The sequence below is a fragment of the Leopardus geoffroyi genome, chromosome B2 (assembly GCF_018350155.1).
Source record: "Leopardus geoffroyi isolate Oge1 chromosome B2, O.geoffroyi_Oge1_pat1.0, whole genome shotgun sequence".
NCBI lineage: Eukaryota > Metazoa > Chordata > Mammalia > Carnivora > Felidae > Leopardus > Leopardus geoffroyi.
Window position 1 is genome coordinate 31,824,765 of NC_059332.1, and position 17,486 is coordinate 31,842,250.

The window sequence follows — 17,486 nt, forward strand, 5'->3', positions numbered from 1 at the left end:
TCTCTGGCTCAGAGGTTACAGACAAACAGCAAATGATGAAATACCTATTCAAGAAAATCTATAAAAGTTCAGTAGAAAGATGAGAGTCTGTAGTATTTCAAAACAGACTGTATTCTTCTGCACTCCCAGGTTATTAAGACAGAGACTCTACTCCAGATTGTTGCAGCCAAGAACAAAGGACTTTGTCTCCCCCAGTGGACTTTTTCCCAGGACAAACAACTTCAGAATAATTCATCTTGTCTTCAGCTATCTGTTGCTGAGGCTAAGTCCCAAATGAGCACCGTCTAGAGGTGAGAAGTCTCATCTTCTGCCCAACCACCACTAGTGGAATGAAGGATCTACCTTGAGTGTGGCATGCTGAGAATACGGGGCCCCACTAGCCCTTTCCTTAGCTAATAATGTGGTGATTCCATGCCAGGAGAGTCAAGCCAGGAGAGCTTCAAGCTGTTGACCTCTCCCTGCACCATGTGCTCTGACCTTAGAGTGGAAGTATCACTCAGAGAGAAGCTTACCATTGTCTCTGCACCTAGCTTCATGATCCTAGCTCAAATATTTTGCCTGGGGTGATAAATAGGCCATAAAACAGATACCTCTTACTATATTCCTTGAGAAAGTGACTTCATTTGCAACAGAGCATGAAGTTTAAATCAAAGGCACTTCCAAGAATAGTAGAGTTTGTGGTGGAAAGCAATGAAGATACAGCTTAGATTGTAGGATGGCTAGTTTGCAGATAAAAACTGGGGAATAAGTCACCTGAGAGGAGTCCTCTCGGGATCAGAACAAATATCAGCCACTGACCTCAGAAACTGTTTCATAGAAAGACTCACAATCTCATTGGATTAGTTCATAGAGAAATTTACGCCCCAGGGTACTATTGAAAGCAATGGCAATTAATGGAGCTTAACAGCTAGATGTGATGAAGGAAACAGTGGAAGAGTCCTACCAGTACCACTATCCTGGAATGATAGATGTTCCTCATTGAGAACAAACATCAGAGGCTTAGCTCTGTGGGGTGAGGGAACAAAAATAGACTTCACAGAAACAATCCAATCAATCATTATACCAAAAAAAAAAAAAAAAAAAGAAGGAAAGAAAAAATAACAAGCCCCAGGAGCAGGGTTAGTATCCAAAGACGCTATAATATATTTCCTAATATGTGTAGTTTCCAATAAAAAATATGAGACATGCAAAGAAATAGGAAAGCATGACCAATACATCAGAAAAAAAGAAGGCAGGAGCAGCTGGCTGGCTCAGTCGGTGGAGTATGTGACTCTTGATCTTGGGGTCGTGAGTTTGAACTTCATATTGAGTGTAGAGATTACTTAAAAATAAAACTTAAAAAAAAAAAAAGGAAGGTAACAAACTGCTATGAAAATAACCAGATGCTGGATTTAATAGGAAAAGTTCTAGAAGTAGCCATTGTAACTAGGTTCACAAACGTAACTGAAAGTATGATTTCAAAAGTAAAAGAAGGTATTATGCCAATATTGTGTCAAAGAGAAAATACCAATAGAGGTAACAATTATTTTTAAAACAATTATGAGGGGAAGGAGTTAAGATGGCAGAGGAGTAAGAAGACCCTAAGCTTGTCTGTCTCTTGAGCACAGCTAGATAGTTATTAAATCCTTCTGAAAACTGAAGAAATCAATCTGAGTTCTGAGAGAACAAAAACTGCAAGTCTACAGGTAGAAAAGTGACCGCTTTTGGAATGTAGGAGGTGAGGAGAGTTTACCAGGGGAGATATTGCTCTGGGTATGGCTGCTGGAAGGGAATGTGCTCATAGAGGCTGCCACAAAGGAGTATAAGCATCGGAGCACAAAAACTGAACTGTTAGCCATCTGCTACCATGTCAGATGTGCCTGGTTTAAAGGTGCTCAGGTGACGAAACAAGGCAGAATCCCAGGAGTGACAGCATGATCTAATAATCCCTTGGGTCACAAGAAAGGTCAAGCCAACACGCTGTGTTGTTTCCAGTCGTAGGAGTGGGCACTTGCTCCAACTGAGGGCAGCAAGCAGGGGTGCCAGCTTTCTGCTCTCTTTTGACATAAACTCTGAACTGCTGCACAGTCGTGTAACTGCTTTTTTCAGAAAAGCTGGCAAAAGCAGGGCAAGACCCTCTACCAGAGGAATAGCATGTCCACCCCACAGGAATCCCTAAAACTTAGAGTTTTGAAACTCAGTTGTGCATCTGCAATAAAAAAAATAATTATAATAATAAAATATAAAATAAAATAAATTAAATTAAATTAATTAAATTAAATTAAATTAAATTAAATTAAATTAAAAAGCTCTGACACGAGGAGCGTGAACACAGGACTCTGAAAGAAACTGGAGACCCAAGAGGTGTTACTGATTGCTCTTCTTTGAGGTTGCGCTAAAGAGTGGGGGTGGGGACTCTGAACTTTCAGCTCCCAGGCTATAGAGCTGAGCAACACAATATTCATTCCTCCCTTCAGAGCTGAAAGCCTTTGGGGAGTAAAACACCAGACCTAGTAAAGGCCTAAGTCACACCAAGCCCCACCACCTGCACCCAGAGGCACATTTGCACTGAAACAAGTTAGCCTGAAAATTAACACAGCAGGCCCCTCCCCCAGAAGACCAGCACAAACCCTTTGCTCACAGCAAATCTATTGATATAGAGTGCTGCAAAGCTTCAGCTTTAGGGGAAATAGGATCTAACCTTCATTTTACTTTTATTCTTTATTTTTTTATTTTTATTTTTTCATTTATTTTCTTATTTTTTATTCCTTTTTTTCTTTTTTAGTATTATTTTATTTTTATGTATACATATCATTTTATTTTTTATTTTATTGTTTTTTTATTTTATTTTATTTTATTTTATGATCTAGATTATTTTAAAAAACAGACCAAAACACACCCAAGATCTAGTTTTGGGGGGGGGGGGGCTTTTTGGTTTTTTTCCTTAGTTTTTTTTTTTTTTGTATGTGTGTGTCTTTTTTTTTTCTTTCTTCTTTTCTTTTCCAGAAAAAATGGCAAGACAGAGAAATTCACCCCAAAATAAAGAACAGGCAGTAAAAATCATGGTCAGGGATTTAATCAATACAGATCTAAGGAAGATGTCTGAACTAGAATTTAAAAACTAGAATTTAAAAACGACTATAATGATATTAGCTGAGCTTGGAAAAAACATAGAAGACACCAGAGAATCCCTTTCTGCAGAGATTTAAAAAAAACTAAAACCTAGGGATCCCTGGGTGGCTCAGTCTATTAAGCATCCAACCCTTGATTTTGGCTCAGGTCATTATTTCACCATTGATAAGATCCAGCCCCACATCGGGCTCTGAGCTGAGCATGGAGCCTGCTTAGGATTCTTTCTCTCTCTCTTTCTCTCCCTCTCCCTCTGATCCTTTCCCCCACTCGCACTCTCTCTCTCTTAAAATGAGAGAGAGGATGGACAAAGCAGAGGAGTAAATCAGTGATATAGAAGAAAATATTGTGGAAAATAATGAAGCTGAAAGAGGAGGGAAACAAAGGTAAAGGATCATGAAGGCAGACTTAGAGAACTCAGTAACTTATTAAAAACGAATAATACGCATATCATAAGAGTCCCAGAAGATGAAGAGAGGAAAAGGGGCAGAAGGTTTATGTCAGAAAATTATAGCTAAAAACTTCTCTGATCTCAGGAAGGACACAGACATTAAAACCCCAGAAGCACAGAGAACTCCCATTACACTCAACAAAAGCTGAACATTAATTAGCAAGGTATATCATAGTCAAATTTACAAAATACACAGACAAGGAAACAATCTTGAAAGCAGCAAGGAAAAAAAAGTTATTAACCTACAAGGGAAGACAAAACAGGTTTGCAGCACATCTGTCCACAGAAACTTGGTAAGCCAGCAGGGAATGGCAGGACATACTCAGTGTGCTGAATGGGAAAAATATGGAGCCACGACAGCAAGATGGAGATCAGAATAGATGGAGAGGTAAAGAATTTCCCATACAAAAAACAAAAACAAAAACAAAAACCTAAACAAGGTTGTGACCACTAAACCAGCCCAGCAAGAAATTTTAAGGGGGACTCTCTGAGTGGAGAAAAAAACAAAACAAAACAAAAGACCAAAAGCAACAAAGACTAGAAAGTACCAGAGAACACCAACAGAAACACCAACTCTACAGGCAACACAATGACACTAAATTCATATCCTTCAATAATCATTCTGATGCAAATGAACTAAATGTTCCAATCAAAAGACAGTGGGTATCAGAATTGATAAAAGTAAAAAACAAAAAACAAGACCCATCTATATGCTGCTTACAAGAGACTCATTTTAGACCTAAAGAAACCTGCAGAATGAAAGTAAGGGGTTGGAGAACCATCTATCATGCTAATGGACATCAAAAGAAAGCCAGAGTAGCCATATTTATACCAGAGAAACTAGATGCTAAAACACAGACTATAAGAAGAGATGAAGAAGGGTGCTATATCATAATTAAGGGGTATATCCGTCAAGAAGACTAAGAATTATAAATATTTATGCCCCCAACTTAAGAGAACCTAAACGAATAAATCAATTAATAACAACCATAAAAACATTCATTGATAATAATACCACAATAGTAGGGGATTTTAACACTTCACTAACAACAATGGAAAGGTAATCTAAGCAGAAAATCAACAAGGAAACATTAGCTTTGAATGACATACTGGACCATATGAAATTAACATATATATTCAGAATATTTCATACTAAAGCAGCAGAACACACATTCTTCTCAAGTCCGCATGGAACATTCTCCAGAATAAATCACATACAGGGTCACAAGTCAGTCCTCAACAAGTATAAAAAGATCAAGATCATACCATGCATATTTTCAGACCACAGCTTGAAACCTGAGGTCACTCACAAGAAAAATTTAAAAAGACCACAAATACTTGGAGATTAAAGAACATCCTACTAAAGAATAAATGGGTTAACCAAGAAAATAAAGAAGAAATAAAAATGAAAGTGAAAACACGACAGTCTAAAACTTTGGGGATACAGCAAAGGCAGTCTTAAGAGGGAAGTATATGACAATCCAGGCCATCCTAAAGTAGGAAGAAATGTCTCAAAAACACAATCTAACCTTAAACCTAAAGGAGCTGGAAAAAGAATAGCAAATAAAGCCCAAAGCCAGAAGAAGAAGGGAAATAATAAAGATTAGAGCAGAGTCAATGATATTGAAATAAAAAAAAATAAAAAAATAAAAACAGTAAAACCATTCAACCACACTATGAGCTGGTTCTTTGAAAGAATTAACAAAACTGATAAACCCCTAGTCAGACTCATCAAAAAGAAAAAGGAAAGCACCCGAATAGATAAAATCAAGAATGAGAGAGGAGAGATCACAACCAACATCACAAAAACACAAACAATTATAAGAGAATATTATGAAAAATTATATGCCAACAAATTGAGCAATCTAGAAGAAATGGACAAATTCCTAAAAACATATAAACTACCAAAACTGAAACAGGAAGAATAGAAAACTTGAGCAAACCCATTTCCAGGAAAGAAATTAAATCAGTAATAAAAAATCTCCCAACAAACAAGATTCCAGGGCCAGATGGCTTCCCAGGGTAATTCTACCAAACATGTAAAGAAGAATTAATTCCTATTCTTTTGAAGCTGTTCCAAAAAATAGAAATAGAAATAACACTTCCAAAATCATTTTACGAAGCAAGCATTACCTTGATTCCAAAACCAGACAAAAACCCCACTAAAAAGGAGAATTACAGACTAATTTCCCTGATGAACATGGATGCAAAAATGCTCTACAAGATAGTAGTAAATCAAATCCAACAATACATTAAAAGAATTACCATGACAAAGTGAGATTTATTCCTGGGCTGCAGGTGTAATACAATATTGGCAAATCAATCAACATGATACACCACATTAATAAAAGAAAGGATAAGAACCACATGAACTTCTCAATAGATGCAGAAAATGAATTTGACAAAATACAGGATCTTTCTTGATAAAAACCCTCATGAACATAGTAATAGAAAGAACATACCTCAACATCATAAAGGCCATATTCAAAAGACCCACAGGTAATATCATTCTCAATGGAGAATAACTGAGAACTTTCCCCCTAAGGTCAGGAACATCACAAGGATGTCCATTCTTACCACTGTTGTTCAACATAGTACTGGAAGTCCTAGCCTCTGCAGTCAGATAACAAAAAGATATAAAAGGCATCTGAACTGACAAGGAAGGGGTAAAACTTTCACTCTTCACAGACAACATGATACTCTACATGAAAAGCCCACCAAAAAAAAATTGCTAGAACTGATTCACGAATTAAGCAAAGTTACAGGATAAAATATCAATGTACAGAAATCTGTGGCATTTCTGTATACCAATAAGGAATCAACAGAAAGGGAAATCAAGGAATCGATCCCATTTACAATTGCACAAAAACTATAAGATACTTAAGAATAAACTTAACCAAAGAAGTAAAAGATCTGTACTCTGAAAACTATAAAACTTATGAAAGAAATTGAAGAAGACACAAAAAAAATGGAAAACATTCCATGCTCATGGATTGGAAGAACAAATATTGTTAAAATGTCTATACTATCCAAAGCAATGTACAAATTCAATGCGATCCCTATCAAAATAACACCAGGGACGCCTGGGTGGCTCAGTTGGTTGAGTCACCGACTTTGGCTCAGGTCATGATCTCACAGTTTGTGAATTCGAGCCCCGCGTCAGGCTCTGTGCTGACAGCTCAGAGCCTGGAGCCTGCTTCGGATTCTGTGTCTCCCCCTCTCTCTGCCCCTCCCCTGCTCATGCTCTGTGTCTCTCTCTCAATAATAAACGTTGAAAAAAAAATTTTTAAATAATAACACCAGCATTTTTCACAGAGCTAGAACAAACAATCCTAAAATTTATATGGAACCAGAAAAGATCCCAAATAGCCAAAGTAATGTTGAAAAAGAAAATCAAAGTTGGAAGCACCACAATTCCAGACTTTAAGCTGTATCACAAAGCTGTAATCATCAAGATTAGTACCGGCACAAAGACAGACATATAGATCAGTGGAATAGAATGTAGGACCCACAAATGGACACACACACGATATGGTCAACCCATGCATCCTGCTTCAACAAAGCAGGAAAGAATATCCAATGAAAAAAGGACAGTCTCTTCAACAAGCTGTGTTGGGAAAACAGGACAACAGCATGCAGAAGAATGAAACTGGACCACTTTCTTATAAAATAAATTCAAAATAGATGAAAGACCTAAATGTGAGACAAGAAACCTTCAAAATCCTAGAGGAGAACACAGGTAGAAAACTATTCGACCCTGACTGGAGCAACTTCTTACTTGACATGACTCTAGAAGCAAGGGAAATAAAAGCAAACATGATGAAGCAAACTTCATCAAGTTAAAAAGCTTCTGCACAGTAGAGGAAATAATCAATAAACCTAAAAGGAAGCCTATGGAACATGAGAAGGTATTTGCAAATGACATATCAGATAAAGGGCTAGTATTCAAAATCTATAAAGAACTTATCAAACTCAACACCTAAAAAAATAAATAATCCAGGTAAGAAATGGAAAGAAGACATAAACAGACACCTCTCCAAAGATGACATACAGATCACAAACAGACACACAAAAAGATGCTCAATATCACTCATCATCAGAGAAATACAAATCAAAACAACAATGAGATCATCAGGGACTGCTTCTTCTGTCCTATGACCCCTCTCTGGGGCTAGAGTTGGAATTTTGAGCCATTACCACAGGCTGTGCTGCTACTGCACCATGGGCCCTGGTCCCAAGCCACTGCTCTCCCTTGTCATCCCAGGACCGTTGCTTCTGTGTTTTCCTCTTTTATCCTCCCAGAGTCACTGAAGGGAGCCCCAAGACCCAGATCCTCATTCCATGGGATATCTCCACACACCCACACTGTAGACACAAGTAACACTGCCTCAGAAAACACACTTGAGCCCCAGGACCCAGGTGCTATGGTAGTTTTTGTGCACCTGATTCCAGAATCCTGGGCCAGTTATTCCTCAGAGTGCCAACACACCAGAGCAAGTGCTACTGTGGATCCTCTAGGCTAGAACTTCAAACCACGGGAAAAAAAGAGCAAGAAAATTGCAACAGCCTTCACCTGCAAGGATCCTGCTAGACTCATCCACCACTGCCACTCACAGAAATTCTGCAGTCTTGACCACAAAAGACCACCACAGTCTGGCCAATGTGAAGGTCAGCTGATGGAGCTGCACAGAGACTATGCCACTGCACTTTCCAAAGAACTAAAATGCTGTATCCCACCAGCTGTAGCATCACAACCACCTTTCAGTAAAAGTCTTTCCCCAGTGAAGCCAGTCTGAAAAGACTAGAAGAGGTGACTGTGTGCTCAAATGTGCAGACACCAATACAAAGCCATCAGAAACAGGAAAAACCAAGAAAACACAACAGAACCAAAGGAACACAGTAAGTGTCCTGTGACTGACCCCAAAGAAATGAAGATCTGTGAGTTATCCCCCCAAAATGCCAAAATAATTATTCTAAGGAAACTCAGTGAAATTCCAAGAGAACACACACAAACAATTCAGCAAACTCAGGTAAAGAATACATGAAAAAAATAAGTTCAGCAAAGAATTCACAAAACAGAATCAAACAGAAATTCTGAAGCTAAAGAATACAATGAATGAAATGAACATGCAATAGAGATCTTCAACAACAGAATCAGTCAGTCAGAAGAAAAAAAATTGTGAACATGAAGACATTCCCTGATATTATACAGTCAGGGGAAAATAAAGAAATTAGAATGAAAGAAAATGAAGAAACCCTACATGAATTATGATGTATAATCAGGAGAATAATATTTGCACTTTTGGTAATCCCAAAAGACGAAGAGAGAGAAAGGGACAGAAAACTTATTTGAAGAAAAATGGCTAAAAATTTCTATAACCTGGAGAGAGATATAGCCATCTAGATATGTGAAGCTCAAATATCCCCAAACATATTCAACCCAAAAAGTTCTTCACTGGACACATTAAAATAAAGATTTCAAAAAGCAAAGACAAAAAACTTTGAAAGCAGCAAGAGAAAAAAGATTCATCACAAACCAGGAAATCCCAATAGGGCTATGAAAATACCTCAGCAGTAACCTTGTAAGCCAGGAGCGAGTGGGATGATATATTAAAAGTTCTCAAAGAAAGGGGCACCTGGGTTGTTCAGTTGGTTAAGCAACTCACTTCAGCTCAGGTCATGATCTCACAGTCCATGAATTCAAACCCCACATCAGGCTCTGTGCCGATAGCTCAGAGCCTGGAGCCTGCTTCAGATTCTGTTTCCCTCTCTCTCTGCCCCTCCCCCACTCGTGCTCTGTCTCTATATCTCTCTCAAAAATAAACAAAACATTTAAAAATTTTTTAAGTGCTCAAAGAAAAATATTTGAACTAAAAATACTTTACCCAGCAAAATTGTCCTTCCAAAGTGAATGAGAGATACAAACTTTCCTACACAAACTAAAGCTGAGGGAATTTATCACCACTAGACCTGCTTGCAAGAAATACTTAAGGGAGTTCTTCAAGCTGAAATGAAAGGATGCTAATGAGTAACATGAAAACATATATAAAAATATAAAATTCACTAAAAAAGGAAATGTATAGTCAAATTAAAAACACTTTAACATTGGGGCATCTGTGTGGTACAGTCGGTTAAGCATCTGACTCTTGGTATCAGCTCACGTCGTGATCTCAGGGTCATGAGATCAAGCCTGGGATCAAGCCCCACATTTGGCTCCATGCTGAACATGGAGTCTGCTTGAGTTTCTCTCTCTCCCTCTCTCTTGTCTCCTCCCCCACATGTTCTCTCTCTCTCTCTCTCTCTCTCTGTCTCTTTCTCTCAAAAAAAAATATTTTAATATTGCATGGTAGTAGTGAGTAAAGCAGTTTGAATTCTAACATAGAGGTTAAGTGACAAAAGTGTTAAAATAACTGTAGCTACAATATTTTTAATGTATACACAATACAAAAGATTTAAATTGGGATAAGGAAAAATGGAGAGGGAAAGTAAATGGTGAGAACATTTTTATGCAATTGAACTTAAGTTGCTATCAGCTTGAAATAGATATTTACAACCATAAGATGTATTATGAAGGCCTCATGATAACAACAAAGCAAAACACCTATAATGAATTCACAAATAATACAGAGAAAAGAATCAAAGCATATCACTACAAAAAAAATAATCAACTCATGAAGAAGTACAGAGAGGAAGAAAAGAACAAAGGAACTACAAAAGAAACAAAAAGCAATTAACAAATGGGGACAGCAAATCCTTACCTGTGACTAATTACTCTAAAAATAAATGGTTCAAATTCTAGAATTAAAAGACAGAAAGTAACTGAATATTAAAAAAAAAAAAAAAACGAAATGCTGTCTACAAGAGACCCATTTGAGCTTTCAGGACAATCATAAGCTAAAAAAGAATGGTTGGAAAAAAAGATTCCAGGCAAATGGAAATGAAAACAGAGAAAGAGTTGCTATACTTACATCTGACAAAATAGACGTTAAGTCAAAAACAGTGACAAGAGACAGAGAAGGTCATTATATAGTGATCAAACTGTCCACTCATTAGGAGAATATAACAATTTTAAACATATATGCACCCAATAGCAGAGTACCTAAATATATTAAACAATTATTAACAAATCTGGAGGGAAGGATAGACAGCAATGCAATAATAGTAGGGGACTTCAATATCTCACTTTCAGTAATGGATAGATCATCCAGACAGAAAACGAACAGAAAAAAAAAAAAGGAAGTGAATGACACTTTAGACCAAATGTACCTCACAGACATATACAGAACATTCCATTCAAAAGTAGCAGAATATATATCTTTCCAAGTGCACAAGGAATATTCTCCAGAATAAATCATATGTCAGGTCACAAAATAACTCTTAATAAATAGAAGATTGAAGTCATATCAAGTACCTTCTCTGACCACAATGGTATGAAACTAAAAATCAGTAACAAGAGGAAAAGCTGAAAATTTCACAAATATGTAGAAATTAAACAACACACTTTCCAACAACTAGTGGATCAAGGAAGAAATCAAAATGGAAACCAAAATGTACCTTGAAACAAACAAAAATGGAAACACAGCATATCAAAACCTATAGGATGAAACAAAAGCAGTTCTAAGAGGAAGTTTAGAGGCCCCTGGGTGGCTCAGTCAGTTAAGTGTCTGACTTCAGCTCCAGTCATGATCTCGCGGTTCATGAGTTCGAGCCCCATGTCAGGTTCTGTGCTGACAGCTCAGAGCCTGTAGCCTGCTTCAGATTCTGTGTCTCTCTCTCTGCTCCTCCCCTGCTTGCTCTCTGTCTCTCTGTCTCTCTCTGTCTCTTTCTCTCCCTCTCTCAAAAATAAATAAACACTAGAAAAATTAAGAGGGAAGTTTATATCAATAAAAGCCCATGTAAAAAAGAAAGACCCAAAAAAATAACCTAATATTAGGCCTCAAGGAACTAGAAAAAAAAGAATAAACTAAGCCCAAAGTTAGCAGAAAGAATGAAATAATAAAGATTAAAACAGACATAAGTGAAATAGAGACCATAAAGACAATTAAAAAAAGATCAATGTTTGGTTATACACATTAAAGTGTCAGGAGGTAATGCATCCTGAATGCACAAAAGTATCATATCACATTTGGGAAACTCCCAAACATCACTCTGAGTTTAAGCCTGATTTTCATCCTTTATAATAAAACTGTAATCATAAGTGTAGGAAAAAAATCAATGAAACTAAAAGTTGGTTTTTTGGAAACAAATTAAATTGACAAACCTTTAGCTAGACTAATAAAAAAGAAGATGACTCAAACTAATACAATTATAAATGAAATAGGAGAAATTACAACTGATACCACAGAAATAAAAAGTATCATTAAAGACTACTGTGAACAATTATATGCCAACAAATTAGATAACTTAGAAGAAATGGGTAAATTCCTAAAAACACATAACATACCAAGACTAAATCATGAAGCAATAAAAAGTCTAAGTAGAGCAATAGGAAGGAAGAAGATTGAATCAGTACTCAAAAATCTCCCAACAAAAAAACTAGATGACTTTACAGGTAAATCCTACCAAGCACTTAAATAAGAATTAGTAACAATCATTCTCAAATTCTTCCAAACAATTGAAGAGGAAGGGACACTTCCAAACTCATTTTACAAAGCCAACATTACCCTGATACTGAAGTCAGACAATGACACAAGAAAAAAAAAAATTACAGTCCAACATCCCTGAAAAACATAGATGCGTATATCCTAAACAAAATACTAGCAAAGTGAAGTCAAGAACACATTAAAAGAATCATACACAATGATCAAGTGGGATTCATCCCTGGAATGCAAAGATGGTTCAATATATGCAAATAAATAAATGTGATACACCACACTAACAGAATGAAGAATATAAATCATAGTATTGTTTTAGTAGATGTAGAAAAGGCATTTGACAAAATTCAACATTATTTCATGATAAAAACTCTCAAAAGGTTGGGTATAGAAGGAATGTTCCTCAACATAATAAAGGCCTTATATGACAAGCCCACAGCTTAACATCATACTCAATGGTGAAAAGTTAAAAGACTCTCCTCAAAGATCACAAAAAAGACAAGAATGCCCATTCTTTCTGTTTCATTTAAACTAATACTGGAAGTCCCAACCAGAGCAATCAGTCAAGGAAAAGAAATAAAAGCATCCAAAACAGACAGAAGAAGTAAAACTGTTGCTATTTATAAATAACAGAATCTTTTATATAGAAAATCTTAAAGACCCCACCAAAAATTGTTAGAACTAATAAATGAATTCAGTAAATTTGCAGGATACAAAATCAGCAATCAGCAGCAATTTCTATACACTAATAAGGAACTGTTTGAAATAGAAATAAAAAATAATACCATTTACAAAACATCAAAAACAATAAAATACATAGGAATAAGTTTAACCAGTTCTTTGAAAGAAATCTAAAGAACTGTACTCTAAAAACTGTAAGACACTGATGAAAGAGATTGAAGAAGACACAGATACATAGAAATATATCCTACATTCTTGGATGGGAAGAATTAATATTATTAAAATATCCATACTACCCCAAGTGATTTACCAATTCAGTGTAGTCTCAATCAAAATTCCAATGGCATTTTTCACAAAAATAGAAAAAATAATCCTAAAATATGTGTGGAAACACAAAACACTCCAAAGAGCCAAGGCAATTCTGAGAAAGAAAAAAGCTGAAGGCATCATATTTCCTGATTTCAAGAGATATGATGGTGAAGGTTGGAGTAAAATGAATTTGGCCATATTTGGCACCTGGTCACCAGGGCTGCCTTCACTTTAGCAAAGTGGATATTTTCACCATCAGTGACCCCTTCACTGACCTCAGCTACATGGACTACATGTTCTAGAATGAAATCACCCATGGCAAATTTAATGGTACAGTCAAGGCTGAGAACAGAAAACTTGTCATCAATAGAAAGCCCATTTCCACCTTCCAGGAGCAAGATCCCAACAACATCAAATGGAGTGACACTGGTGCTGAATATGTTGTGAAGTCCACTGGTGTCTTTACTACTATTGGCAAGGCTGGGGCTCACTTGAAGAGTGGATCCAAGAGGGTCATCATCTCTGCCCTTTTTCTGCTGATGGCCCCATGTTTGTGATGAGCATTAACCATGAGACAACTTCCTTAAGACCGTCAGCAAGGCCTCCTGAATGACCAACTGCTTGGTCCCTCTGGCCAACATCATCCATGACAACATTGGCATCATGGAGGGACTCATAACCACAGTCTTTGTCATCACTGCCACCCAGAAGAGTGTGGATGGCCCCTTGGGAAGCTGTGGTGTGATAGCTGAGGGACTGCCCAGAACAGCCCAAGGCTGAAGGCAAGGTCATCCCTGTGCTGAATGGGAAGCTCACTGGGATGGCCTTCCATGTCCCTACCCACAACACATCAGTTGTGGATCTGACCTGCACCTGGAAAAAGCTGCCAAACATAATGACATCAAGAAAGTGGTGAAGCAGGCATCAGAGGGCCCCCTCAAGGGTATCCTGGGCTACACTGAGGATAAGGTTGCTTCCTGCAACTTTAACAGTGACGTGAATTTTTCCACCTTTGATGCTGGACCAAGGGGATCCTGGGCTATACTGAGGACCAGGTTGTTTGTTGCAACTTTACCAGTGACACCCATTCTTCCATCTTTGATGCTGGGGCTGGCATTGCCTTTAATGACCACTTTGTCAAGCTCATTTCCCGGTACAACAATAAATTTGGCTACAGCCACTGGGTGGTGAACCTTATTGTCCACATGGCTTCCAAGGAGCAAGAGACCCCTGAACAGCCAGCCCCAGTGAAGCAAAAAAAGAAGAGAGAGGTCCTTAGCTGCTTGCCCCAACTCATCCCCCAGCACACTGAGAATCTCCAAACCTTGAAACAGTTTCCATCCCAGACCCCTTGAAGAAGGGGAAGGCCTTAGGGAGCCCTCCTTTGTTATGTACCACCAATAAAATACACCATACCCTGCCTCCAAAAAAAGATATGCTCAACTGAAAAATGCCTCTTTAAAGGTTTGTACACTTGGACTCATTCATCCCGGAGCCAATTGCGAGGCACCCAGACTTTATATGAAGGAGGCTCATTTGCTTATTCTTAAAGCATCAGCCTAAGGGGCAGGCATCTAATTTAACATATATCTAGGAGCCTGCTGATGTATTCTTCAGGGACAGAGGCTGGTAGGAGACATTGCTACACTTTCCTTCTGCCTTGCTCCAGCTGGTGGTTGACATTTTTATGTTCTGCCTCTACCATGCTCCAAAGTTCCAGTATCTCCTAGAGAGGAGATTTTACATGTGTCTGTTGCCTCAGTTTTTAAGACCACTGACCTCAGGGCATTCCTTGGTTATCTGGCTCTGGTGGCCAAGTTGAGGGGGGGAGGGGCTGCATTAATTGATCCCACAAGACTATAACAATTAGGAAGAAAATTCTTGGAAGGTTACTGCCTCAAGGGCGCTGCCCAGACAGCAGACTGAAACATACACTGAGTCTGTCTGTGAAAGAAGCCTATTTGTTTGTCCTGGAGCATCAGCCTGAGGGGCATATCTAGGATGCTATAGAAATGTTTTCAAGGAACATAGGCTGGTGAACACCATCATTGGGCTCCCCCACTGCCTAGCTCTAACTAGCCAGTATCTCCTAGAAAGGAGCTTCTACACTAGCATGACAATTTTTGCAACTGCCACCCAAAGGACACCACCAGATTGTCAGGCTCTGGTGGCCAGAAGGGCTTATGTTTGCAGTCCCACAACACTGCATATATTTGCCTCCTTAAAAGCTGCTGCTTGAGGGTCTGGCTTCCAAACAGATTGAATCTTGGTGTTAACTGAGATCCTTCCATTTAGGACACTGACAGGTTTTGGCATACCCTAAGCTACTAGAAGCCCTGAAAATAAAACAAGTTGTGTTTTCTTTGGCAGCACATATACTAAAATTGGAACAATACAGAGAAGATTAGCATGGACTTTGAACAAGGATGAAAATAAAATAGTTGCTTAGATAATCACAAAAGTCTGAGAGTCAACCAAAAGCTAAAGCAGGGTTGAAAAATAAAATGCATCTCCTACACAAGGCCACTCCTTCAAAACTAGGAGAGGTGGCTATTTTATCTAAGGCATGGAAATCAACACAGAGTCAAGCAAAATGAAGAAACAGAGGAATCTGTTCGGGACAAAAGAAGGAAATAAATCCTCAGAATAAAAGTCCTTAATGGAAAGGACAGAAGAAATTTACCAGATAAAGAGCTCAAAGCAGTGGTTCTTTATAGGTGCTCACCAAACTCAGGAGAAAAATGGATGAACACAGGGAGAATTTCAACAAAGAAAAAGAAAATACAAATAAAATTCACAAAGCTGAAGAATAAAACAACTGAACTAAAAACAATACACTATTGGGGTTCACCAGTAGATGAAACAGAAGAAAGGATCACCGAATTCAAAGACATGGCAGCACAATTAGCCAAAGCAGATCAAAAATAAAAAGATCTAAAAATTAAAAGTAGATCTACCGTACAATTCAGCAATTCCACTCTGGGTATATACCTAGAGGAAATGAAAACAGGGTTTCGAAGACATATTTGCACTCTTATGTTTGTTGCATAATTATTTACAATAGCTAAGATATAGAAGCAACCTAAGTGCTCATTGTTGAATGAATGAACAAAGAAAACATGGTATATATTCAATGGAATATTATTCAGCCATAAAAAATGATATCTTGCCATTTATGACAAACATGGGTGTACTTTCAAGGTATTATGCTAATTGAAATTTGTCAGACAGGGAAAGACAAATACCATATGATCTCACTTACATGTGGGATCTAAGAACAAAACAAACAAACAAGCAAAACATCCAAGCTCATATTATAGAGAAAAGATTGGTGATTGCCAGAGAAGGTGGGTGAAATTGGTTATGGGGAGGTCAAAAGTTATAAAACAATAAATAAATAACAAGGTTGTAATGTATGGCATGTTGGCTATAGTTCATAATACAGTATTGCATATTTGAAAGTGAAGGAAGTAGAAATTTTAAAGTTTTTTTAAATATTTATTTTGAGAGAGAGCGCTCACATGAGCAGGGGACAGGCAGAGAGAAGGAGAGAGAGAATCCCAGGCAGGCTCCCTGCTCAGCACAGAGCCCAACACAGGGCTCCATCTTACCAACTGTGAGATCATGACCTGAGCCAAAATCAAGAGTCAGATGCTTAACCAATGGAGTCACCCAGGTGCCCCCAAATTTTAAAGTTTTCATCACAAGAAAAAAAATGTTTGTAATTATCTATGTTGACAGATGTTACTAGACTTACTATGGTTATCATTTTTGCAATATATACAGATATTGAATCATTATGCTGTTCACCTGAAAGTAAGATAATGTTATATGTCAATTATACATCAATTTTTTAAAGGCAATAGTATGAACAAGTATATACAAATAAATCAGATAACTTAGATAAATTGGACTAATTCCTAGAGAGTCACAAACTACTTGGGGTACCTACCTGGATGGCTCAGTCAGTTAAGTGTCCAACTTTGGCTCAGGTCATGATCTCACAGTTTGTGAATCAAAGCCCTGTGTTGGGCTCTGTGCTGACAGCCTAGAGCATGGAACCTGCTTCGGATTCTGTATCTCCCCCTCTCTCTACCCCTCCCCCACTCACACTCTGTCTTTCTCTCTCTCTCAAAAATAAATAAACATTAAAAAAGAAAGTCACCAACTTCCAAAACCAAATCAAGAAGAAATAGCAATATGAAGTGACCAAATTCTGTCATGCTAAAGGTTTTCAGAAACATTCTCAGAATCTCTTCACCATTTATCAGAGGTGCGTGGAGCTCTGATGTGAAGGAAATGTTCAGATCAAAATGTTCAGAGTAGGAAACAACGACAGTGCC

The 17,486-nt window shown here is 37.8% G+C and overlaps 1 non-coding gene and 1 pseudogene across 1 annotated transcript; both read left to right on the forward strand.

Moving 5' to 3' along the window:
- Window positions 1-12,098: 12,098 nt before the first annotated feature.
- Window positions 12,099-14,236, forward strand: LOC123609887 (annotated as a pseudogene).
- Window positions 14,237-15,497: 1,261 nt separating this feature from the next.
- On the forward strand, window positions 15,498-15,609 carry LOC123610021. Its single transcript, XR_006718059.1, has one exon. It is a non-coding gene; the product is annotated as a U6 spliceosomal RNA (small nuclear RNA).
- Window positions 15,610-17,486: the final 1,877 nt, after the last annotated feature.